Raw genomic sequence first — 26,064 nt, 5'->3', positions numbered from 1 at the left:
ATTTAAATATCTTCTATGGAAGAAACAATCATTTGGGATTGGAAACATGTTGGAAACTCAATGGCAAATTCAATTTTCTGCTCTCCACAAGGGTCTTGGAATTGTTGGTAGAAGCAGCAAATACTTAAACTGCAGCAGCTGAAAAACAATCATTATAATTCAAGATTTCACTAAGGAGAAAGGTGATATTTTACATGATGATTGGTGTTCTAATTAAGAAGGGACTATACTGAAAGACACTGGTTCTCAAAATTAAAGAGTGCTTTTGAAAGAGTATGGAGCGTATTAAAAAATGATTTGAGTTTCTTTTTTAAAGGATTGTGAGACATACTCTAAGAGCTTGAACATGGATGAACATAAGAATAAATCTATCATGCAAAGAAAGTTTGTGAACAGTTTGGGCCTGATGCCTAAAACTATGATGGTAATTCAGAAATAAAATGTCTTTTACAAAAAGTTTTTAAGATGTTCTAATTTTTGGTTAATTTGTTGAAAATACTTCATATGTATGTAAAAAATCAAAGGTATTGCAAAACTACTTATAAGATTTTAAGATATGGGTATAAATTATTTAAATGCATTGACATAAAAAACATTTAAATAAAAAATTGAAAATAATCAGAAAAAAATGTCTGCCTCATGTAAAATTCTGATACTAATAAAGCCTTTTGATTGGTATATAAATTTGAAAGAAGAGGTATTCAAATTGTGATCAAACATCTTTTATCCAGAACATTATCACTGGCAAAATAAATAACCATGAGCAATAATGGTTGCAGAAAGAATGCACTGTAAATCACAATACAATAAAGGGCTTCAAATCTCAATTGATCTGTGCTTCCTAAACTAATCCAGCCAGCATTTTCATTAGCTTAAATGATCTACAAAAAAATAATTTTAATTTTCAGTTAATATTCTTTACTATGTCTATGACCTTCAAGTATGCAAATGGCAGAAGATGAAATGTGAAATATGATACAGAGAAAATTGTATCCCATTACTCATAGATATAATTTCAATTGTTAAAAAATCCATATAAGAATAATACTAAATCACACAATTTTTTTAAAAAAACTTTCATCATCTTAATTGACATATCCTCATGTGCAGTGACATTCTCATTTGCTCTCTCCTCGGTCCCTTACCTCCCCCCTAGCACACACTCTGATATCCATCTGAGAAAAGTAGATTTTACTTTCCAAAGGGGAAGAAACAATTTTCTTCTTGTGAAAACAGAAATTTGACAGACAAGCAGTGACACATAGGTAACAAGGATTATTCAATATAAAAGTACTATTATCTAGTAATTGTGAGGCTAGGAGTATTCACAACCATTTTGTCAGATTTCTTCTTTTTTTAATCTGCTATTACAGCTAATCAGTTTTTTGAGTAATTTTTTTTTAATGTCCAAACATAGTTGTTAACTTTATTAGGTGTGATAATGACATTTTGATTTTATAAGAGAATGGCCACACATTTTCAGAAATGGAGAGTTTGTCAGGCTATCATTGAGAAGAAAATTTGTGAATCCAGGAACAGAAAAATCTAGTGCTGGTTGAAAGAATAAACCCAAAGAAGTTCAATTAAACCAATGTTATATATAGGTGGATACTACTTCAATCCAGAACTGGTCAACAAATGTTTCTGTCTTCAATGATTGTATCCCTGACTTGCAATTAATCTCATCTTAGAGTCAAAGGCCAACTTGATCTTAATAGGATGGACAATGGGTTAAAAATTTTTTAAAAATTTTATAGATTAACCTTTAATTATATCTTCCTGAAAAAGTTGTCAGAATTCCCTTTCTTCAAGAGATATTTTTACCAGTGTATTATTGTTCAATTAGAAGTCGAGGTTTCTTCATTATTATTAAGAACTTCATACATATTAGACACTTCCATTCACTTCTTTTTCATCTTTTAGAAAAGGCAGAGGCAGACTTGCCAGACTAAAGCTGGTGTCTTAAAGGCATGTGACAAGAACATCCCCACAATGATTATAAAGAAGACACTCAGTGTACCCACGACATCATCAACAAGCACATCTTGCCACTCCTTCAAAAGACTAGCTGAACAAGTTAACACTGATATTGTAAAGAATAATTAACATATTGGAGTCACTATGGAAGTGCTGAGTATATTCAGGGCCCTGTGTGCTCACACAGCAGCAGAATCCAGGACAAGAGATGTTCCAGGCTTTCCAACAAACAGCTGTTTGATAGCAATGCCCAAGCCCCTAACACAGGAGACTAAAAATGCTCCAATTACAGAGGAGATTTTTATGTACACAAGAATGTTTGTGCATGGCATAATCCCACGACAAAGATACAATGTCAAGGACACAATGACCACCAGTGTTGCGAAGATCACAAAACCTGGATAACATAGCTCTGTGACATTTCGTTTAAGGTCTCTATCTCCTCTTCTTTTGGAGCATGAATGACCAACCATAACTGTAGATCCTAGAATACTTAGCAAATACTCAATTTTCCCACAAAGACTAAGTTTTTCATTTAGAAACTATGAAGAAAGAACATACTTGATAGGTTGCCAAGAGCTTCTAACAGTGTGACTAGTGTGGTTGGTACAAATGTATTTGCAGTGAAATTGGCCACATCACCAGCTCCTGTTGACACCACAACCTCTTTTGCCTGGCCATCATGACCTGCTCTCATGGAGTCTTTTCTGGCAAGTAGCAGACCTTTTAGTATTTGTTTGTTTTCAAAATGAAACTCCCTCCAATGAAAATGCTTGTGCTCAGAGCCAATCCCAGGCCAATATAAAAGTCATATTGTCCACACCAATGGCTCATTTCATTCGTTACTTAAGTTTCCATGAATCGCAGTGACCACAGAACAGAAAAACTGTTGGTACTGAAGGCAGGGTGATGCGGGCTTCTATGGTTTGAAAATGGGATAGCAGTGGGAATGTCCTGAAAGGAATAATGAGTTATTTGCTATTCTCAGACCTGGTAATGCTCTGTTGCTAGCTCTCTGTAACCGAAGGTCAATTGCTGCTGGGAGAGCACGTAAGTTTAATATGGACTCTCTTACTAAAGAAAGGCTGGAAAAGGTTAGAGATGACTTATTCACTCTCATTTCCTGGCAAATACTACTCTTTACTTCCATTTAATGTTTGAAACCCTAACAGTTTAGCTCCAGCCCCAGTTGTCAGGTAGGTGCGAGGATTCTCCTCTACGATCAGGCACCAGGTCACCTGGGCTTATACCCGGCACAGGCCTGTTTGAGGAAAATGTCTTTCTCATATGGGATTTCTGTTGTTGCAATTATTTGTCCTGTTGCTTTTGTTTATCAAGGTTACGATAACCTCCTAAAAAGATGGGAAATCTTGCTTCATTTACTGTTCTCTGAAGAAATTTATATAAAATTTGAATTAATTCCCTCTTGAATATTTGGTAAGAGTCACCTAAAAAAATCTGAGCTTGATGTTTCTTTCATGATAAAATTTTTGAGTATTAATTCAATTTTATTCATATTTTCTATTTCTTCCTGAATGAGTTCTGGCTATATAAGCATATAGTTTTTAGGAGGGTTTCCCTTTCACTAATGTTTGCAAATTTATTAGCATAATGTGTAAAGAACTGGAAAGGATTTGACACTTTACCTAACTTCCCAGCTAAAAAGTTAGCCTGCCACGGTTTCATGGATGCCAGCAGAATACAAAAGACCTGAGTCAGAGACAAAGGACAGTTTATTACTCGTCGCAATAGCAAAAGCCAGGCTGTCAGCATTTTTGTGCTTGCTCCCCAAATCCCAATTCCCCCAGAGCAAAAATAAGAGGGCCAGGTGACCCTTGTACAGGAAGTGGGTTACATTATAAAAGGGGAAACCTGAATTTGTTAAAGAGCAAAGAATGCCTTACCTTTGTTCTAGGAATCGACAGTATCTCTATCTTTGAAAGCTGTAAGCTTTTGCTCTGAGGGAAAAACTACCTTTATCATTTAGTTTGTTTCCTGTAAATACATCCTTGAAGATGGACCACACTTCTGATTTCAGCTCTAATATGTAAAGGAATTGAAAGTCATCACTCTCATTCTTACGATAAGAATAAAAGCTGATCAGTGACTTTTCTCGGATTCATCGAAGAATTGAAGCTATAGGACAAACCATCACTCCAAAATGTGGAAAGAAAGAGATGCATACAACAAATCATATATGAAATCAGCTCACTGCGAGAGAAGACAGCCCCCCCAAGCCAGTAAGTGGTAAGAACAATCAAATGGTGTTTTGATGAATTGATGGAAGCTAATTGTGGAGTAGGGCCCTACTTTTAGAGGTCTTCACACTTTCACGTGTTTCACCTCCAGGAATACCACCATATTCTCACAGTTCAGGTTGGAGAAAAATCCCCTCATATTTTGTGCAGAGGGAGGGAAAAGTAACCATTTGAAATATCTCCTCACCTCACCCCTACCCCAAAAAGCAATCAGTCTGAAATACTCTCAGAGCACTCTTCATGACAATTACTTGTTCTCCATGAGAAACTGCATTACCAGAGCCTTATCAGTCCCAGATAAAGGCAGTTAGAAATCTCCAGCCTCCTTTAGCCTCCCTGTCTCATGTAAAAAAATAAAATTTAAAACTGCAAGGAAAGTCTTTAAAAGTTCACAGTCCTGGGGCTCAGGCCCACTAAAAAAAGGAAGAGAGAGAGACATTTCATTACAAAATGATAGAATACTTCCTTTCCTGAACACCTAACCACCATATCAACAGGGCATTAGTATCACAACAATGGATTTCAACTGAGAGACCTGCAACACACAGCCTTTATTTTAGAAGGAGTTCTTGGAGGGCCGGCCCTGTGGCTCACTCAGGAGAGTACGGTGCTGGTAGCGCCGAGGCCGCAGGTTCGGCTCCTATATAGGGATAGCTGGTGCGCTCATTGGCTGAGCTGAGTATGGTGCAGGCCACACCGTGCAAAGGGTTGCAATCAAAATTAAAAAAAAAAAAAAAAAAAAGAAGAAGAAGAAGTTCTTGGAGAAACCCAAAGACAACAGAGGAAAAAAAATACTGAAATTAAAACCTCTGGTACTTACAATTATAGCCCAGATTCTAGCGAGATTAACATAAAGCCTAACACTAAATGCCTAATTACCTTGGTTCCTATAACCCAACACATCATGTCTGGCTTTCAACAAAAATTTTGAGGTATACTAAAAGGGGAGGAAAGACACAACCTGAAAAGACAAAGAAAACATCAGGATCAGACTTAGCTATAATAAAGATTTTGTAATTATCAAGGAGAATTTAAAATAACTATGATTCATATGTGAAAGGCTTTAATAAAAGAAGTAGACAACATGCAAAAACTCATAAGTAATGAAATAAGAGAGATAGATGCTCCAGGACAGTAGGAAATGCTGGAAATCAAAAACACTGCAACAGAAGTAGAGAACACCTTTGATGGGCTTATCAGTTGATTGAGCATGACTGAGGCAAGAATTAATAAAGACATATCATTAGAAACTTCCCAAACTGAAGTACAAAAAGAAAACAGAAGAAAAAACTGGAAAAGCATATCCCAGAATGATGGGACAATAACAAAGGTAAACATATGGGTAATGGAAATTCAGGAGAACGTAGAAAAAGGAACAAAAGTATTAATGGAACAAAAGGAACAAAACATAATAATGGCTGAGAATTATCCAAATTTAATGACAGCACAGATCCACATCACGAGAAAATACAAACAGGACAAATACCAAAAAAATTACAACTAGGCATTTTTATATTCAAACTTTAGAACAACAGAGACAAAGAACATCTTGAAAGAAGCCAGAGAAAAAAGCAACCCATACAGATAGAGAAGCAAGGATAAGAATTACATTGGACTTCTTATCAGAAACAATGCAAGTAAAAAGAAAGTGGAGTGAAAGTTTTAAAGAGTTAAAAGGAAAAAAACCCCACCAACTTAGAAGTTTTTATCCATAAAAATTATCTCCCAAAGGTTAAAAAACAACAAAGACTTTTTTCAACAAATAGCACCTGAAGGCAGAAGGAATTTGTCATCAGTAGCTCTGCCTTGCAAGAAATGTTAAAAGAAGTCAAAGAGAAAGAAAATGAAATAGCTCACAAACTCAAACGTACATACAGAAAAAGCACAAAAGAAAGAACAAATAAAAAAATTTTTAAAATTTATTTTAAGTTAATTAATTTTTTTTTTTTTTTGGCAGCTGGCCAGTATGGGGATCCAAATCTTTGACTCTGGTGTTATAACATTATGCTCTAACCAACTGAGCTAATCAGCCATCCCTCTTTTTAAATTCTCAATTGATCTAATAACTGTTTTCTTTAAAGAATTAATAGCAAAAACGTACTGGGTTATCATAGTATATATAAAAGCAAAATAAATGATGGTGATGTTATAAGGGATTTGAGGGAGGAATTGGGAATATTCTTTTATGTATTATGTAAAATATTATTTTCTGTATTACCTGTGAGTGGTGTAGTGTTATTTTATAGTGGATTTAGATTACTTGTAAATGTATATTGCTAACTATGGGGAAACCACTACATTTTTTTAGAAAGACCCTCCCAGGGTCATCAGTCTCAAGAAGCATCTGTGTCTGGCCAAACTGGCACTAGATTGGCATCACTCAGCCTGAGGTCAGCTCCTCCCTGAACTACCTTGAACATGAGGCAATAAACTCCTACTTGTGCATTAAAAAAAAAAAAAACGATCTAATGGAGACAAAGCATAAAATATGGTCCTTGTTATTCCTGTATTGCATTTTCCATATTCCGTTTTACTTCCCTTGCTCACTTTATGGCTGTGTATTTAGTAGATGCAGCCACTTCTCGGGAGGCTCCACATAGGTAGCCTTAGAATTAGAGAAAAAAGTTCTGAAAAAAGGTCGATCTTTGAAACTGAAACTAGTAGAAACAAAGAAGCAAACAACAAACAATAATAGTAATAGCTTACATTTAATTAAGTCTTTACTTAGCTAGGCCCTAGGTTTTAGGAGTATTTCTCCTATGCCTCCAACAACTGATGGATGTGGGCTCTATTGTTACCCTCTTCCAGATGAGTAAAGAGACTAAGAGAGGTAAAACTTGATCAAGACCACATGTGATACAGCCTGGGAAATTTAAAATTTAAAAATGCAATATCATTTACATTAGCACCACAAAAGTAAATGCTTAGATATAAATCTACCAAAATATGTACAGGATCTATGTACGAAAAACTACAAAACACTGATGAAGGAAATTAAATAAGATCTAAGTATATGGAGACATATTCCATGTCTGCAGACAAGACTAAATAGTTTCAGGAGGTCAGTTCTTCCAAACTTTTTCTATAAATGTAACTCAATCCTATTTAAAATTCCCAGCATGTGATTTTGTTGAGATTGACAGACTGCTTCTAACACTTATAAGGAAAAGCAAAAAACCCAGAATACTCAACACAGTACAGAAGAATTACAAAATCACTACCCAACCTTGAGACTTACTGTAAAGCTGTAGTAATTAAAACAATGTGCTATTGGTGAAATAATAGACAAATAGTTCAGTGGAACAGAATAGAGAGCCCAGATATAGACTTGCACAAATATAATCAACTGAATTTTGACAACAGGGAAAAGGTAATTAAATAAAGGATAGTCTTTTCAACAAATGATGCTGAAAGAGCTGGAAATCTGTAAAAGAATAAAACAAAACAAAAACAGTTTAGACATAGATCATCCAACTTTGACAAAAGTTAACTTAAAATGGACCATAGACCTGAATGTAAAATGCAAAATTGTAAACCTTATACAAGATAATAGAGTAGAAAATCATATATGACATAGGACTAATATATAAGGAACTCTCAAGAGTAAGCATTAAAAGAATAAACAATCTAATTAGAAAATGGACAAAAGGCATGTACAGACATTTTACTGACAAGGACATACAGATGGAAAATAAGCACTTAAAAGACGTTCAACATATCTCACCATTAAGGAAATGCAAATTAAACCACAATGAGGTATCACTACATACCTATCAGAATGGCTAAAATAAAAAGTAGTGATAATACACCAAATGATGAAAAAATGGGGAGTAACAGAATTTATCATTCATTGCTGCTAGTCTTCCAATTTCTTACAAAGCTAAACATATTCTTTATATGATTTAGCAATTGAGCTCCTAGGTATCTATCCAATTAGTTGAAAATTTATGTTCACACAAAAACCTGCATATAAATATTATAGTTTGAGGAATTCATAATTTCCCCAAACTGGGAGCAACCAAGATGTCCTTCAACAAATGAATGCATAAACAAACTGTGGTATATCCACACAAGGAATATTATTCAGCCATAAAATGAAATAAGCTATCAAGACATGAGGAGACCTGGAGAAATCTGAGAGGCATATTGCTAAATGAAAGAAGCCAGTCTGTATGATTCCAACTGTATGACATTCTGGAAAAGGCACAATTACAGAAATAGTAAAAAGATCAATGGTTCTCAGGTAGTTAGGGGGAGAGAGATGAATCAGCGAAGCACAGGAAATAGGGAAGTGAAACTACTCTGTATTTTACACAGCATTATGCATTTTTCAAAACCCATAGAACTGTATATTACAAAGAGTGAAACACTGTAAACTGTGGACTTTAGTTAATAATAATGTATTGACATGGGTTCACCAAAATAAGAAATATACCACTCTAATGCAAAATGTTAATAATAGGAAAAATTATCTGGAAGATAAGTAAATATGGTCCGGAACAAAAATTGTTACTCACTTGCAAGATGTGTAGAAATGTGAGAGACTGAACAATTGTCCTCCATCATAATGATTTCATAATACAGGGATACCTTGTTTTATTGTGCTCCATTTTATCTTGCTCCACAGGTACTGTTTTTTACAAATGGAAGATTTGTAGCAACCCTGCATCCACAAGTCTATTGGTGCCATTTTTCCAATAATATGTGCTCACTTCATGTCTCTGTATTACATTTTAGTAATTATCACAATATCTCTATTTTATTATTTCTTATTTATTATTTCTTATGGTGATCTGTGATCAGTGATCTTTTATGTTACTATTGTAATAGTTTTCAGGCCATGAACCATGCTGTATAAACCAGTGAACTTAATTGCTAAATGTTGTGTGTGTTCTGACTGCTCCAGCAACCAGCCATTTCCCCATCTCTCTCCTTATCCTCAGGCCTTCCTATTTCCTGAGACACAATAATATTTAAATTAGACCAATTAATAACCCTACAATAACCGCTAAGTGTTCATGTGAAAGAAAGAATTGCACATCTCTCGGTTTAAATCAAAAGCTAGAAATGATTAAGCTTAGTGAGGAAGGCATGTCGCAAGCTGAAATAGGCCAAAAGCTAGGTCTCTTCTTTTTTTTTTTTTTTTTTTTTTTTGTCGTTTTTTCGTGACCGGCACTCAGCCAGTGAGTGCACTGGTCAGTCCCATATAGGATCCGAACCCTCGGCGGGCGGGAGGGTCGCCACGCTGCCAGCGCAGCACTCTACCAAGTGCGCCACGGGCTCGGCCCAAAGCTAGGTCTCTTCTGCTAAACCATTAGCCAAATTCTGAATGCAAAGAAAAAGTTCCTGAAGGAAATTAAAAGTGCTACTCCGGTGAATGTACGAATGATAAGAAAGGGAAACAGCCTTGTTGCTGAGATGGAAAAAGTTTCAGTGGCCTGGATAGAAGATTAAACCATCCACAACATTCTCTTAGGTCAAAGCCTAATCCAGAGCAAGGCCCTAACTCTCTTCAGTTCTGTGAAGGTTGAGAGAGGTGAAAAAGCTGCAGAAGAAGAGTCTGAAGCCAGCAGAGGTTGGTTCATGAGGTTTAAGGAAAGATGTTTCCTCCATAACGTAAAAGCAGCAAGTGTTGATGTAGAAGCTGCAGCAAGTTATTTAGAAGATCTAGCTGAGAAATCTGAAGGTGGCTACAGTAAACAACAGGATTTTCCAGTGAAGATGAAATAGGCTTCTATTGGAAGATGTCATCTCGGCCTTTCATAGCTATAGAGAAGTCAGTGCCTGGCTTGAGAGCTTCAAAGGACAGGCTGACTTTCTTCTTAGGAGCTAATGAAGCTGATGATTTTAAGTTCAAGCCAATGCTTTTTTACTATTCCCAAAATCCTAGGGCCCTTAAGAATTACATTAAATCTACTCTGCTTATGCTCTATAAATGGAGCAACAAAGAGTGGATGACAGCACATCTGTTTACAGCATGGTTTACTGAATATTTTAAGCCCACTGTTGAGACCTATTGCTCAGGAAAAAAAAATGATTCCTTTCAAAATATTGCTCAAAATATTGCTCATTGACAATGCACCTGGTCACCCAAGAGCTCTAATGGAGATGTATAAATAGAGTAATGTAATGTTTTCATGCTGCTGACCCAACATTCATTCTGCAGCCCATGGATCAAGGAGTAATTTTGACTTTCAAGTCTTATTATTTAAGAAATACATTTTGTAAGTCTATAATTGCCATAGATAGTGATTCCTCTGATAAATCTGGACATACTAAATTAAAAACCTGGAAAGGATTCACTATTCTAGATGCCATTAGGAGCATTTGTAATTCATGGGCTGAGGTCAAAACATCAACATTAATAGGTGTTTGGAAGAAGTTTATTCAATCCCTGATGGATGACTTTGAGGGATTCAAGACTTCAGTAGAAGAAGGAACTGCAGATGTGGTGGGAATAGCAAGAGAACTAGAATTAGAAGTATAGCCTGATGATGTGACTTTGCTGCAATCTCCTGATTTTACTTTAATGAATAAGGAGTTGCTTCTTATGGATGAGCAAAGAGAGTATTTTCTTCAGGTGGAATCTACTCCTGGTGAAAATGCTGTGAACATTGTTTAAATGAGAACAAGGAATTTAGAATATCACATAAACTTACTGCTAAAGCAGCGGCAGGGTTTGAGAGAATTGATTCCAATTTGGAAAGAAGTTCTACTGTGGGTAAAATGCTATCAAACAGAATTGCATGCTACAGAGAAATCTTTTGTGAAAGAGAGTTAATTGATGTGGCAAACTTCATTGTTGTCTTATTTTAAGAAATTGTCACAGCTGTCCCAACCTTCAGCAACCATCACCCTGATCAGTCAGCAGCTGTCAACATCAAGGCAAGATACTCCACCAACAAAAGATACATGATTCACTGAAGGTTCAGATGATTGTTAGCATGTTTTAGTATATTTTAGATATATTAGGTTTAATAAAATATATTCTTTACTGAGATATAATTCACATAATATAAAAATACACATTACATAAAATTCACCATTTTAAAATGTATAATTCAGTGGTTTTTAGTATGTTCACAAAGTTGTGAAACATTCACTACTATCAAATTTCAGGACATTTCTGTCACCCCAGAAGGAATTCTGTGCATATTATCTGTCACTCCTAATTTCCCCTCCCCCAGCTTCGGGCAACCACTGCTCTACTTTCTGTTTCTATAGATGTGCTTATTCCAGACATTTTATATAAATGGAGTTAGACAATATGTGAACTGTTGTGTCTGGTTTCTTTCAATTAGCATAACATTTTCAAGGTTCATCCATGTTGTAACATGTATTAGTATTTCATTCTTTTTTATGCCTGAATAATATTTCATTGTATAGATATACCACAGTTTATCAGTTCATGAGCTGATTGGCATTTGTGTTATTTTCACTTTTAGGGTATTATGAATAATGCTGTGATTGTAAATAGAGAAGAACCCCCACACCCATGTTATAATGCAGAACTAACTCTTTTCCCTTTGTAGCTACTCCTTAATCATCTACTGAGTTTTTATCACAAGCAGCTGACCATCATGCTTGAATACCCTACATCTTGTCTTCCCTGGTACATCTCTCAAAGATAGCATCACGGAATGGAAATTAGACAACACCTTGGCACCGTAGATAATGTAAGAGAGCCACTGACCATTATACTTGAAGACTACATCCTGTCTCCCCAATCCATCTACCTATGTAAATCCCAGACTTCAGTCTATCAGGGAGGCAGTTGGGACTTTACCCTCTGTCTACTGGTTGACATCTTCCAAAATAAAAAAGCCTTTCTTTTAAATTCTGCCCAGCAGGTGTGACTGGTGACCCTACAGTGGCAAGCACTCTGACCCATGTGGGTCAGGGATTCCCCCAAGTAAGCCAATCTCTCATATGTTACCGCTATGAACATTCTTCTGCAAGTTTTTGTATGGATATATGCTTTTAATTTTCTTGGTATATGCCTAGGAGTAGAATTGCTGCACCATGTGATAGCTATGTTTAATTTTTGAGGAACTAGCAAACTGTTTTCATAGCAATTGCACCATTTTACATTCCCACCAGCAGCATATGAGGGTTCCAATTTCTCCACGTTCTTAACACTTGTTATTTCTGTTTTGTTGTTGTTGTGCTTTTAACTACTACACTCTGCTGCCTCTTGCCAAATGTCCTGGACATTCGTGTTGCCTGCTTAGTAGATTCTGTTCCTCTGTAGAAGGATCTACATAAAAAGCAGAATTATAATCAGGAAATGGTTTGGTGAGTATTAAGTCAGAGCAAGGAGAGTCAGTGATATAAATTAAAAGGCTAATGACATCAAGACCCCAAGTTGGGTCAAAATATGCCCATTACAGTGATGGAACAGTTGAATTTGGGGGTCATGAAGCCCCTTCCTCTGGGGTTGCCAACTTCTGCCTCTCTGTGTTCATCTTTATTTTATTTTTGTTTCTGGAATGGCAGTTCCCTTTCCATTGATATATTCCTTCTTTTGACAGAGTAATACCTACAGCCAGGTTCTTGCTCTTTCTATTTTGGGCCTAGGAAATATTTTTTGTTTAATTTGGGATTTTCTGTACTCCACCGCTGGGGGTTGTCTTGATGAATCAAAGTAGCAGAGCTCTGGTTGACCCCACTCCATCTTCCAATTCCTTCTCTTAATAAAGTATTTAAATGAAGGTATAAAAATGTTTTTAGGTATAATGTTATCATTCACTTAACAGACAACAGTATAGCGTAAACATAACTTTTACATCCCCCAGGAAACCAAAAATTCATGTGACTCACTTTATTGTGATACTCTCTTTACTGCAATAGTCTGGAACTGAACCTACAATATCTCCAAGGTATGCTTATATCTTATGTTCATCATTGTAATTATTGATGCATCTGTACAGATATAATTTTTTATTCTGGTATTTTTTATTTCTGCCTATTTAATTTCTTTTTTGATTGATATCATACCAAGTTCTTTAACTGAGTTAAACATTTCAAAGAACAACTTTTGGCTTTGCATTTCTTCTCTCCATTGCTTTCTATTTCTCATCAACTCTTGTCATTTAAGATTAAGCTAGGGTTATTTGTTCACTCTTTTTCTATTAAGATGGATGCTTAGTTTATTAATTGAAGTATTTTCTTTGTTAATATAAGCATCAAAACAGTAATTTTCCTCTAAATACTGCTTTCATTACATTGCAAGTTTTGATACATTTTCATTATCATTTAGATGTAATTATTTTTCAAAAATTAAATGCACTCTTGAATATTTAAACCCCAAATGGACATTATTAATATTATTGTTTTATATGGTTGATGACATCTCACCTCCTCCCTCTGGATTAATCCCTGGACTTTGAAACGTATTCTTCTAAAGTTCCTTCAGTGAGGATCTGTTGGTATTTTTGATTACTGTTTGTCTGAGAATGTTTTTATTTTGCACTAGTCTTAATGGAGGCTTTCACTAGGTATATAATTTTAGGTTGACAGTTATTTTCTCTCAGAACCTTGACATTATTCCACTGTCATCTTACTTTCACTTCTGCCTTTGAAAAGTAAATTTTAAGTTAATTTCGGTTCTTTCTAAGTCATCTCTCTCTTTTATCAGGATCCTTTAAAACATTTTTTTTTTCTTTTTGGTCTTTAGGTTTCTAAAATTTCATTCTTAATTGTCTAGGTGTGGATTTAGTTTTATTTATCCTGCTTAATATTGTGAGACTTTGGGAATTTAAGAATTGATGTCTCTCATCTAATCTTGATATTCTTCAAAATTTCTCTTTTAATATTGCTTTACCACCACTACCTTCTTCAGGAATTCCAATTGGCCTATCCTGGAACATGTTATTCTGTCCTCTAGGTCTCAACCTGTCTTTTACACTTTATCTTTTTCTCTCTCTAAAATCTGTCCAGGGTAATTCAGATCTGTCTTCTGGTTAATAAATTCTTTCTCTACCAACTGTGTTTAATCTGATAGAGATCTATTGACTTTTGTGTTTTATTATAGTTTTCAAGTATTTGATTTCTTTCTTCCTTCCTTTTTTTTGTCAACCATTCCTAATCATTTCTCATAGTGTAACATTTACTTCTTAGATATCATCTCTTACATCTTTAGAAAGATGAAACATACTTGTTTTATATTCTGTATTGAACATTCTACTTTCCGTGGGACTGATTCAATTGTTTTTGCTGATTTTCAAAATGGTTTGTTTCTTTGTTATTTATTTACCAACTTATTTGTGAACTCATATTTGTTGGAACTCTATCTGTGAAAAATTTTTGAAGTTTAGATTAATGGTGCATTCTTTTAGAAACAATTTGTATTTGCTTCTGTGAAGTGTTCATAACTTTCAATCCACAAGTATTAAAATTTATGCTTGGGTTTACACAAATAATATGCATTTCCTGAAATGTACATGCTTCCTGACTTTTCTTTAGGAATTGGCAGAGCAGACCTTGCCCAGATAGGTACACATCTCATAATATGCTGAAGGACAAGATGTTTTTTAGTTTACTCTCACTCATGGGGACCTGGCTTTCTGTTGAGGTCTGTGATGCAAACTTTTCCCTACTCAGGCACAAAACTTTGTTTCCCTATCTTCTGTGACTGTGACCCATCAAAACCCAAAGTTGAAATTACTTATTTGTAGTCTTGGCCAAGTGATGTGCTAGGTTACTTGCCTTTGTCCCTCTAGATCCACTCTCTGCCTTTCTCTACCCTCTTCTGTGCCCCAGGAAGATGAGCTGTAATGAACTGTGTTAAAAGTTCCTCTCCCGCTCAGGCTTCCAGTAGTTTGGGCCAGTGGGTAGATGACAGTATGTCAGAAGTAAGGAGGAGAGTCAGAAGTAGGGAGGAGAGTGAGGTCAGTATATTTCTTCCCTTGCTCTCCCCCTGCAAAGTCACCATGGGTGACTACCAAAAGCCACCACTGCTGATCAACACTATTCTCAATACAGCTGCTCCCAGTGGGTTGGTGTGAAGAAAATAGAATAGTTTAGTCAGGCCGCCTTGCCTCAGTTCTCATTGTGGGTCGTGCAGCACATTCTTTGTAAACAAGTTGTGTTTGGGTGGTGTTAGTACACATGTGCACCCATATATCTTTTTAGTTTGTTGCTATTGTGTGTTCTCCAGAGTTTGTGGAGCAGCAGCCCTGAACTGCTGGCCAGCAGAGAGCTCGGGTCTAAAAATAGAGCATGTCTGCTTTGCTGGCAGCTGCTCAGTTTTTCTTTGGACTTTGCCAGTAGCAGTTGAGTTTCTCTTTGGTCTGCCTATCTCTTAGACATGTGTGTGCTGAATAAAGACTATTCTTCCTTCAACCAAGGCTCCAAGGACCTTTTTCTGGTTACCTAGCTCATAGACCTGTGTGTGAAGGGTTTGTGACCCAGTCAGGACAATGGGCTTGAGGGGTCAGTGTGCTGAGACCCAGCCCTAGCTCTACAGTTGGGTAACCACTCTCTCCTTGTGCATTCAGGTATAGAGGTGGAAACAGCTCCCTGGTGTTGCATGCTCCAGTGTACTGTATGCTGCTTTGTTTGGTTCTCCAAATCTTGCTCCTCTTTGTAGCTAACCTCTTTATTAAACTTTTCTTAATTTCCAAGGGAAAAAAAACAGGGTTGAGGTCACCCAGAAGCAGGTGATATCTCCTCCAGTGCTCACTTAACCTGCTTTCTTGTCATTTCTGGCCTCTGAGTAGTCACTCTTTTTTATTGCTTGCTTATCTGTGCATGAAGATGATATATTTTATAAAATCTTATCTAGTATATTTTGGTGTGCTATGCTAAAAGAAATTTATAAGAATAACTAATCTCCCATATTGGTATAAATGAAATGATTTCTTACATTTTTATAAGTAGTAAATACTGTCACGTAAACAGAGATTAGACTTTCTTTTTCGTAGCCCATAGGGTCAAAAAAAAGTAAGTCAAAAGGAAGAACACTTCCCAACTACAAAATCAAGATGCAGAAAATTGTGTATAATTTAATGTCATTTTTATAAAACAGTAACCAATGCACTTATACACAAATATACACATAATTATATATACACTTGAATGTATGTATCTAAATATCTGTATAAAATTAAATTGAGCATGTGTGTGTCTAGTTTGTTTTTGCTGTTATAACAAAATATCACAGACTGTGTAATTTATAAGTAATAGAAATTTATTTCTGATAGTTCTGAAGGCTGGGAAGTCCAAGATCAAGGTACCGGCATCTGGTGTCTGATTAGAGCCTTCTTGCTGCATTCTCATATGGCAGAAGACAGGAAAGCAAAAAAAAAAAAAAAAAAAAAAGATTGATCACTGTGTGAAGCCTTTTTTATGATGACCTTAATTCATTTCACTAGGGAGGAACCTTATGGCCTAATCACCTCCTAAAGACACCACCTCTTAGCACTATTACATTGGGGATTAAGTGTCAACATGAATTTTGGAGGATACATAAACATTCAAACCAATTAAATTGGGATGATAGGTACTAAATTGTTGACATGCCCTACTGTCATGGCTGAAAAAGGATTAGAGCAGAGTTAGGGGAATAGAAGAATGAGCCAAAAAGGAAAGTGAAAGAGGGAGAGAGAACATCCTAAAATGTGATATAATATGTACACATGCATTTATGTAAAACATTATACATTTAAAGCAAAAGATATATTTTGCTCATTCCCTGTGTAATAAAGTTAAAGACTGCACATATGTAGTTTACTAATTTACCAATTCATTTATTAATAGTCCAATCAATTATGCCATTGATGGTGGGAATATAATTTTTAAATAGAGCACAATTACTTGATGAAGCTGTTTAGCGGGGAATCAAGAAGTGGAGGGAAGGGTTGGTAAAGATGGGGTGCCTTTCAAGTCTGAGATTCTTTTTGAGTATATTACAATTCTGAGGCTAAGCATTTCTAGATTATCAAGTTATTTCAATAACAACATGAAAAAGTTGGTTTTGTTGTAGTTCTTGAATGCAATCTTAAAATTTATCATAGCAACTGTGTTTTTCTACCACTACAAAGGATGCATTGCATATCCCAAAAGGAATCCCAGTGTCATGTTAATTTAATCTCAATGACTGAACATCTGAAAACCTCTTTGTTCTTTAAGAGCATGTTTGTGAGTAACTGCTGCAATACAATTTTGCTTTTGCTTTGAACAAGTCTCAATGTCACCTTTACTCTTTTACCAAGAGCTGCATTTTATTTGCCTGAGCAACCATGGAAACGCTGTGTTGATGGGTTTGCAGTACACTAATGTCTTCGTAGCTTTCTACTACAAAGAATAGGAGGTTAACCGCAGTAATTCTAGCATTACACCCTAATTTCACAGTACAGCTTTTGTGTTATTAGTATAAATGTGTTTTTCCACTCCAGAGTATGTTCCGTGTGGGTTATTTCCTCATTGATGATCATAGTAATTTAACAGGACTTAAAACTGGATTGATTATCTTTTGTAGGAAGACTGATTTGGGTCAACATGGTAAAGAGGTGAACACGAGAAAAAGCCTTAGTGAAAAAAGTGATTAATATTTAATTGCTAAGAAGTATCTATTTCTTCAAACAATTTATGGATCAGCAATGCATGCTGTCTTGTTTACCCATCAGCTACTGCTGGAACTTCAGTACCCAATGTTGTTTTATGAAAATATGAAGTCCTAATATGCAGTATTCTAATTTTTACTTAAAAATCAAACACTTTTTACTAAACTGAACGGGATGTCTAATTTAAACTCTACTTCTACTGCTGAGACCAACTTTTATAAAATTAAATTTAAAGTCAAAAATGTAACCAGGCGTAGAGGCCTCTTTCAGCCTATTGATCGTACTTTGCTCTCTGTTTCTATAGAGACTTTATATACTTTGTTTTCTCTGCTTAAAACAGTCTTCTCCCTACCCCTCCAGTCCTTCTACCATATTATTCTCCCTTATCTAGGAAAATCCCCTTTGACCTTCAGACTTTTATCTCATGTCCACAGGGAAGGATTCCCTCACTATTTTGGGCAAATAACCATTTTCTCCTGGAACCATATACCTCTTTTTGTACTGCACTTGTAATTTTACATTGGTTTGAGTGATAACATGATTAAAATGGATCTCTACTATTAGACCTGAAGCTTCCAAAGTCAAGCACAGTGCCTGATGCAAAGTGAGATCTCAGTACATATTTATTGAAACAAATTAAAGATTAAATAAACCAGCTAGAGTCTCAGCACATACTTGTAAATGATTGCCATATCCAGTTCTTCCAACCTTGTTCTTATAAACAAAATCGACCATCTTCAACCACAGGGCAACTACTAATGCATGTTGTTGGTTTCTCTGTTCTGTCCAATAGAACTTTCTCTGATGACAGAAATGTTCCTATGTCCAATGTCATCCTGTGCTGTTTAATACAGTAGCCACATGTAGCTATTGATTATTTGAAATGTGGCTAGTGCAACTGTGGAAGTGGATTTTATATGTTTTTTAGTTTTAATTAATTTTAATTTTAATAGGCATATGTGACTAGAGACTATCATATTGGAAAGGACAAAATAGTTATTAGGTTATAAAATTTCTTTTCCTTCTCATGCTGAAAAATCCAGCAGAAGATTCTAGGCATACTAGTGGGAGATAAAATTTCATGATTAATGAAGTCAGATAAAAAATAAAAATACTCTCAGCCTTTGTAGACAATAACAAATCTTAACAACACTGGGAGAGACTATCAGAAAAAAAGTAATAATACAGCTTTATTTACATATTTTTTTTTAGTGGTTAGTCCCTCACCACTAACTAAAGCCAAGCACAGCTGATGAGACACTATCCTTACCCTTTCACAGTGTTTTCATATCCTATCCATCCTTCAAAATCTAGTTCCAAGCTGGTATCTTCAAGTGCATCTCCCCTGACAATTCCAACTCACAATGAGCTGTCAATTTGCTTTAAATTTTTGGAACTATACAACAACCCTTTCTTTCATCAGTTTATGCTTAATATAACGCAGCTGGGAAAGAACTCAAAGCAGATTAACCTTTTAGGTTAATAGGCTTCTTTTGGTCCATGACTAACACAATGAAGAAAGAGTGAGCTCAATAACTTGAAAGGATTATTGCACTTCTGAGAAACCTAGCCAGTACGCTGAGAGTTATTTACCCTCTAGGAGAAATTGGCCACAAGATGTGACTTCAAATGCACAAGGACGTATTTAATTGTATTTTCACCCTTGAACTGTCTGAAATATGTTTGCACTATGGACCACGTCTCCCATGCTTGAATTTCATTCCTCTCTTGGCTTCCTTGACACAGGTTGACCTTATTTTCTTCCCTCCTTGTCCAAAGTTGTCCATCTCCTTTGCTTGCTTGTCTACCTCTTCTTTTCTGCTAAAAAATTTGAGGCATTGGCCACGTGCGTTTTTTTTTTGTCCCTGTCCCCATTCTGCTTCTTTCTTCAAACATTTCTCCAACATGGCACATTTTGTGTATATTTTCTACCACTATTCAAATGTAAATGTATCATATCACATCTAAATTACCCCAATACTCTCCAGACCATGAGGTTCCCTTGATTATAACCTTGCTCCCTGTCTAACTCGTCCCCATATTGTTCAAGTGTGGTCTTCTGTTAATGCTCTACTCATCAGATAAATTCATTGCTAACTTCTGGATGCTGGTTTCTTAGTGGCTGGAATCTCAGGTTCCAACTTCAACTCAGAATCCCCACCACCATGCAGACAAAACCAAGAGCAGACGTGAGTGGGATGCAACTTTTTCACACGAATTTGCCTTCTCTCTCAACATTCAATAGTCAGGATGTATTTATTTATTTATTTGTTTGTTTATCTTTTTTCTTTTTTTGTTGTTGCTGTTGTTTTTAAATTTTTTTTATTTATCATTATACAGTGTAGTTGATTTTCATGGCCCTTTACCAATTCAGGATGTATTTAAACACCATTTGATATTGTAATCTAGTTATTAGTTACTATATACATTAGGTCTCCTTTCCCAAATAGATCCCAAGTTCCATGAAGACACAGCTCCTGGTTTATACATGTTTTTATTCCCTTCAGGGCTTGGCACACAGTGCTGGCTCCATGAAAATTAAAATTACTTTGTTGTTTATTAACTGTTTATTTTTACCTTGGCTATCCCCAATATATAACCTTGAATCAAATCATAACTAGTCTACATTTTTTCACCTCAATAACAGAAACATGTATATGAATGGCACATTATACATGCTCAATAAATATTATTGAATGAATGAATGATATTTATCAGATGAAATATTTGTGAATTATTATGAGACAAAATTGTCAATCACAGAGGTTTTATAAATTTGAAAAGCTAAATTGTCATAACATTATTTACAGGCTACTAAGTCGGTCACTGGTTAATGTCTACGACTAGCCAAATGATTAGGATTTGATCACTACAATCAGAACCACATTATATTAGCTCTCACTAAAATAATCTGTCATAGGTATAGATCTGAAACAGTGATAATCACTACAAAAAATATATATCTTGAGTGGAAAATAACACCAGGAAAAACTGAGTTCAATGCATTTAAGGTGCTCAAGAGAAAAAGCATATATAGTGTCTCCATATATTACCTATGTTTTATAAACCTTTTACAGTCCTTATAGGTATTCTTCTCAAAACTATTCTGAATAACCACAAAAATGAAATAAATTAAGGGAGCTTCAAAAAAATCTTTTGATCTTTTCAAGGTTTTTTTTTTTTTTTTTTTTTTTTTTTTTGTCAAGTCTATAAAAATTCTTAGTTTCCCTTTGCAAGAAATATAACTTTGTAGTGTCTGGAAAGAGTCCTTTGTAATTACAGGCATAGTATCACTGAATTTTTTTTTTTTAATAGTGTGTTCCTTAAATGTTGCCATTTTATACTTTAAAGCATATTTACAACTATAAAAATGGGCTCCTATTTACTGCATGCCAAAAATAATCCAGCTCCAACAGGGCTCAATTTGACCCCTAAAATTGCCAAAAATATATCAATCATGAAAGCACCTATTTATCATAAGCATAGGTTAATGTTTGTTGGCCATTCCATTATACCCACCCCCATTCTGGAACTCTTTGTATGTGTTAATGCTTGATGTATTTCAAAATGATGACGTTTTATTTCTGTTACCTATAGGAAAATTTTCTGACATGCCTGATTTCCCATAAGACTTATGTTCAACTAAAATTATTACTATACATGCTACAGGTGAAGTTTTCTCATTGTTGAAGCACTTTTAAAAGTCAGAAACTCAAATACAGACAATTAATATCACAGATGTGTACTTATAAATTTAAATGGTTATGGGACACTACTATTTATAAAATAACTGTTTGTGGCCTTACGATTCTATTGAAATAACTATGCATTAGATCTCCTGGCCCAAAACTTACTTTGGAAGTTTTCAAAATATGTAAAAATCTGGGTGAAACTGGGAGAAAGTACAAGAGTACTTTTGACTCTTATGAAGTCTTAACTTATTTTGCTCTAAAATTTGAAACGAGAAGTAAAGGAAAAAAGAAAAGATACACCACAGAAAGAGGGCAGGGGAGAAAAGTTCAATTATGCTCCATCCCCACAGACCTCAGTAACCACAAGCTACATATTTTACTTCCTTGATATTTCTAAAAATCTTGTCTTTTTTCATTCTTGATAACCCTGTTTCAAGCCAGTACTCAATTATTGGATTCAATAGTAATATACCCCTAAGTATGGTTCCCGTACCTCAATCTTGTCAGTATTCCTTCCATTTTGACTGAATCACCATCTACCCTTTCTTTCTTCCTGTCTACCTATTATCTTTTTTTTTTTATTGGTTATGAATATTCTTGAGATACAAAGCTGATTGTCACCCTTCATGCCCATGATACGGGGGCCAGATTCATACTGACTATATACCTATTACCACAAATTGCATTTGTACCCCGTGTCCCCCACCCAATTATCCCCAACCTCCCTCCTCCTCCCCCTTTCCCCTCCACTCCACTTTGTAGCCCAAGGAATGTTCTCTCCCTCTGCAAGTCCAAAGCACTACTGTTGTCTTTCTTTCCTTCCTTCTTTCTCTCTTAGCTCCCACATATGAATGAGTAAATGCGGTATTTATTCCTCTGTGCTTTCCTTATTTCACTCAACATAAGTTTCTCCAGTCTCATCCATGTTGCAAATGGGAGTCATCTATCTTAATATCCTTAAGGAGTTTGGCCCCAGCTTACCTATATAGTTTCTTTCTCTGACTCCCTCTTTGAGTTCTGCCAATTTTTAAACTCATGGTAGTTACTCCTCAGGCATATTCATTACATATTCATGCTTTGTTTATTCCAGTTCCTTTGCCTGAAATTCCATTCCGTGTCTTTTTTTACCATGCTATTTCTTAATGTACAAAATTCATTCTTAGTCAACACCTGCCCCAGGTAGCCTGCCCTGCCCTGCTCCTCCCCATACTCTACCCTCAGACTAGATTAAAGCTTTATCTTTGTGTCTCTCAAATTCCCTGTATTTACCGCTCTTACTTACTGCATGACATAGCTTTATGATGGCAGTGACCATGTCTACTTCATTCGAGGCTATATTTCTGTACCTAGGGCTGTGCTTGCCACATAGTAGAACTCAATAAATGTCTGTTGAATGAAAGAATTAACATGCACCACGATGAGTCTGTCATTCATGTAAATAAGACACTGATTTTGCCACATTCCTGTGGACAAGACTTCATTTTATTCCTTTTTGTATCCATCCCCAGCACCTAACATAGAAACTGGTACACAGTAGGTGCTTAGTAAATGTATGTTGAACTGATCTATTTCTTTATTTTTCTCCTTTTGTTTCTTCAGGCTGAACTCTGATTTCTTCTCCCCCAAACCACCTACCACGCCCATCTCTTGTTTCTCTCCCTGTTTTGTGGCATCGGATTGGAAACAGAGTAACACAAGAAGACTAATGAGTTGACTAATAAGTCAACACCCTTAACCTCACAAAAAGGGACGAGGATATGGAGAACACGAGGACAGGCCCATTTCCCTGAGAATGCAGCCGATGAAGAAATGATCTGAGTATTCCTTTCCAGGACAAACTGGACATCTGAACCCATCAGTTCCATACCAGTTACCTAGAAACTACAGAGAGTTTCCGTCAAGCCTTGTCTGACTCTCCACCGCCCGCCATATGGTGCTAGGTCAGGAATGCCAGTGTTAGAAAAGATCTTCTTTGGGCCATGGTTTCTCTGGTCACCATCTCTGTGTCTGCCTCTTGCACAATCAGAGAGGAAGACAATGGGCTGGCCTATGAGAAAAAGATGATAGTCATCCTTTATCTGCTGGGGATATGTCCCGAGACCTATGTCTTGGTGCCTGAAACTGTGGATAGTACCGAACTCCATATATATTTTGTTTTTTCCTATACGTACGTACTTATGATAAAGTTTAATTTATAAGTTAGGCACAATAAGAGATTAACAACAATAACTAATAATAAAATAGAACAATTACAACAATATACTGTAATAAAAGTTATGTTAATGTGTTCTCTCTCTCTCTTTCAAAATATCTTGAACTGTACTCTCCTATTTTTAGACCACAGTGGTTGTTTATGTATTGAAAGGGGCTTTATACTCAAGAATCAGCCAGCATCTCTAAGAGCCTCCACTTGAACATATTCAGGGTCATGTTCTAGGCTCTAGCCCAGGGTTTCTGCAGAGCAGCTCTATAGACATTTCAGGCCACATTCCTTTGTGGTGTGGTGCTTACCTGTTCACTGGAGGATGTTTAGCAGCAGCCCTGCTTCTGCTCCCTAGATGCTGGTGGCAACACCTCACACTAAGTAGTGACAATTAAATGACTCCAAACATAGCCAAACACCTCCCAGAGTCAAAATTCCCCCCAACTGAGAATACTTGTCTAAGGTATCTTTTTCTCCACTTCCACAGAGTTCTATTATTTAGACAATTCTTTTTCTTACTGAACTAAAATATGCCTACTTGTAATTACAGTCCACTGATACACGGCTTCACAGTGCACACCTGTTCTACAGGCCAAATGAGGACGCTGCTTTAACCACCATGTAAATTAGAGCCTTGTGTAAGTTGGGGTAGCCTTTGAGGGTGTGTCTTCTCAAATACTTACATAAGTGTGTAGTAAATATTCACCTTCATACCCAGATCTTTCTGAAGTGCTACAGCATGGTGACAGTAATAAATTAAAAAGTAATCTAAAACAAACACTGGGAAAATATTATAAATATATATTAACCAGAATCCTCAACTCACTGAGATTATTTAAAAATCATTTTGCAGTTAAAAAATGGAAGAACTACTATTATATTAAGTTTATAGAGTTGAAGATGAAGCAGATAATATTAAGCTCCAATTATACCGTATTTTCTTGGTTAGTGAACAGATAAAGCTTTAAAACTTGATGTAGGATGATATTAAAATGATGCATGAGTATCAATTAAGAAGACAATTATTTTTTTAAAGGAAAACTTTACATCCTATCTCCCAAGGATTTTTGTTTGTTTTTATCTGGTAAGATAGCATTAATATTCCTTAATACTAAATACTTTAGATGTCCAGGCATTGTGCTTAGAGGTTTATATGTATGGTCGCATAACAACTTTATGTACTATTACTTTTTATACCGGTCAGGGTAGGCTAGGCTATACAGTGGTAACAAAGAACCACAAAATGTCAGTGTCCACTGAATGGGGCTTCGGAAGCATGTTTTCCTTGCTTTAGACACAAGATGATGGATCTCCCTCATCTGGAACATGGCAATTGTAGGGGAAAAATAGTTTGAATTTCACAAATACTTTTAAAGACTTCCAGTGACATTCATTTGGGCAAAACTAATCACATGGCGATATTTAATTTCAAGGAGCCTAGGAGATGGTGTAACCTACTACGTGGCAAAGGAGCAGAAGTGCAAATATCTGGCAGCAGCATTAATCATCACCATGTTATCTGCATTTTACAGATAAGACATCTATTATTGGAAGGTCACATAGGCAATAGGCGTTGGAATTGGTATTTGAACACAGATATATCAGTTTTGTTAAATAACTATTCCCAAACCCAAGCAGATTTTATTGCTTTAAAATGATTCTGTGGGTTGGCCATTTGGGCTGGGCTCATCTGGATGGTTCTTTTGGTTTGGCTTGGCTAATTTTGGCTGAGCTCCCTTATGCATCCATGGTCAGCTGCCATGTTGGCTGGGGGCTAGCTGGTCTAAGATCGCTCAATTAGGATAGCTCTTCTCCACTCCACATGATGTCTCCTCCCTTAGCAGGCTAGCTCAGGCTTGTTTTCTTGGCTGCAGTGGCAGGATACTGAAAGAATAAGAGGAAGCATGCAAGATCACAGAGTCACAACTTTCCTTCTGGCACATTCTATTGGCCAAAGCCAATCACAAAGCTAGCTGGATTCAATGGATGGAGAAAAAGACTCCACCACTTAATGAAAGGGGCCACAAAAATTACCTTGCAAAGGGCATTGATTAAAAGAAGAGGGAATCTTATGTTCCCACATTTTAAGCATTATGCTATGGTGCAGTGATTATTTCCTCTAATTCAGGGATATAGTCCAATGGCACTCCCCTGAATTTTTATCTGTGAAAACTTATGATTTATCCTATATTTTTTTAACAGTGCATTTTCACTTAATTTTTTTGTAAGACATACAGAGCAAGATCAAAGACAAATAAAACAAGTGGTACACTGCATCGAATTATTTCTTTCCAAAACAGCTGCAAAAATAGCACATCTAGTAATTATCCATAAGATGATGTTATTTCAACATTTCAGAATTCTCAATT

At 36.0% G+C, this 26,064-nt stretch overlaps 1 pseudogene; it reads right to left on the bottom strand.

Moving 5' to 3' along the window:
- Window positions 1-1,765: 1,765 nt before the first annotated feature.
- On the bottom strand, window positions 1,766-2,811 carry LOC134390128 (magnesium transporter NIPA2-like; annotated as a pseudogene).
- Between the last annotated feature and the right edge of the window lie 23,253 nt (window positions 2,812-26,064).

This window comes from Cynocephalus volans, chromosome 11 (genome assembly GCF_027409185.1).
Source record: "Cynocephalus volans isolate mCynVol1 chromosome 11, mCynVol1.pri, whole genome shotgun sequence".
Classification (NCBI taxonomy): Eukaryota; Metazoa; Chordata; class Mammalia; order Dermoptera; family Cynocephalidae; genus Cynocephalus; species Cynocephalus volans.
Note: the sequence above shows the minus strand (reverse complement) of the source record. Positions and strands in the feature narration are given on the sequence as shown.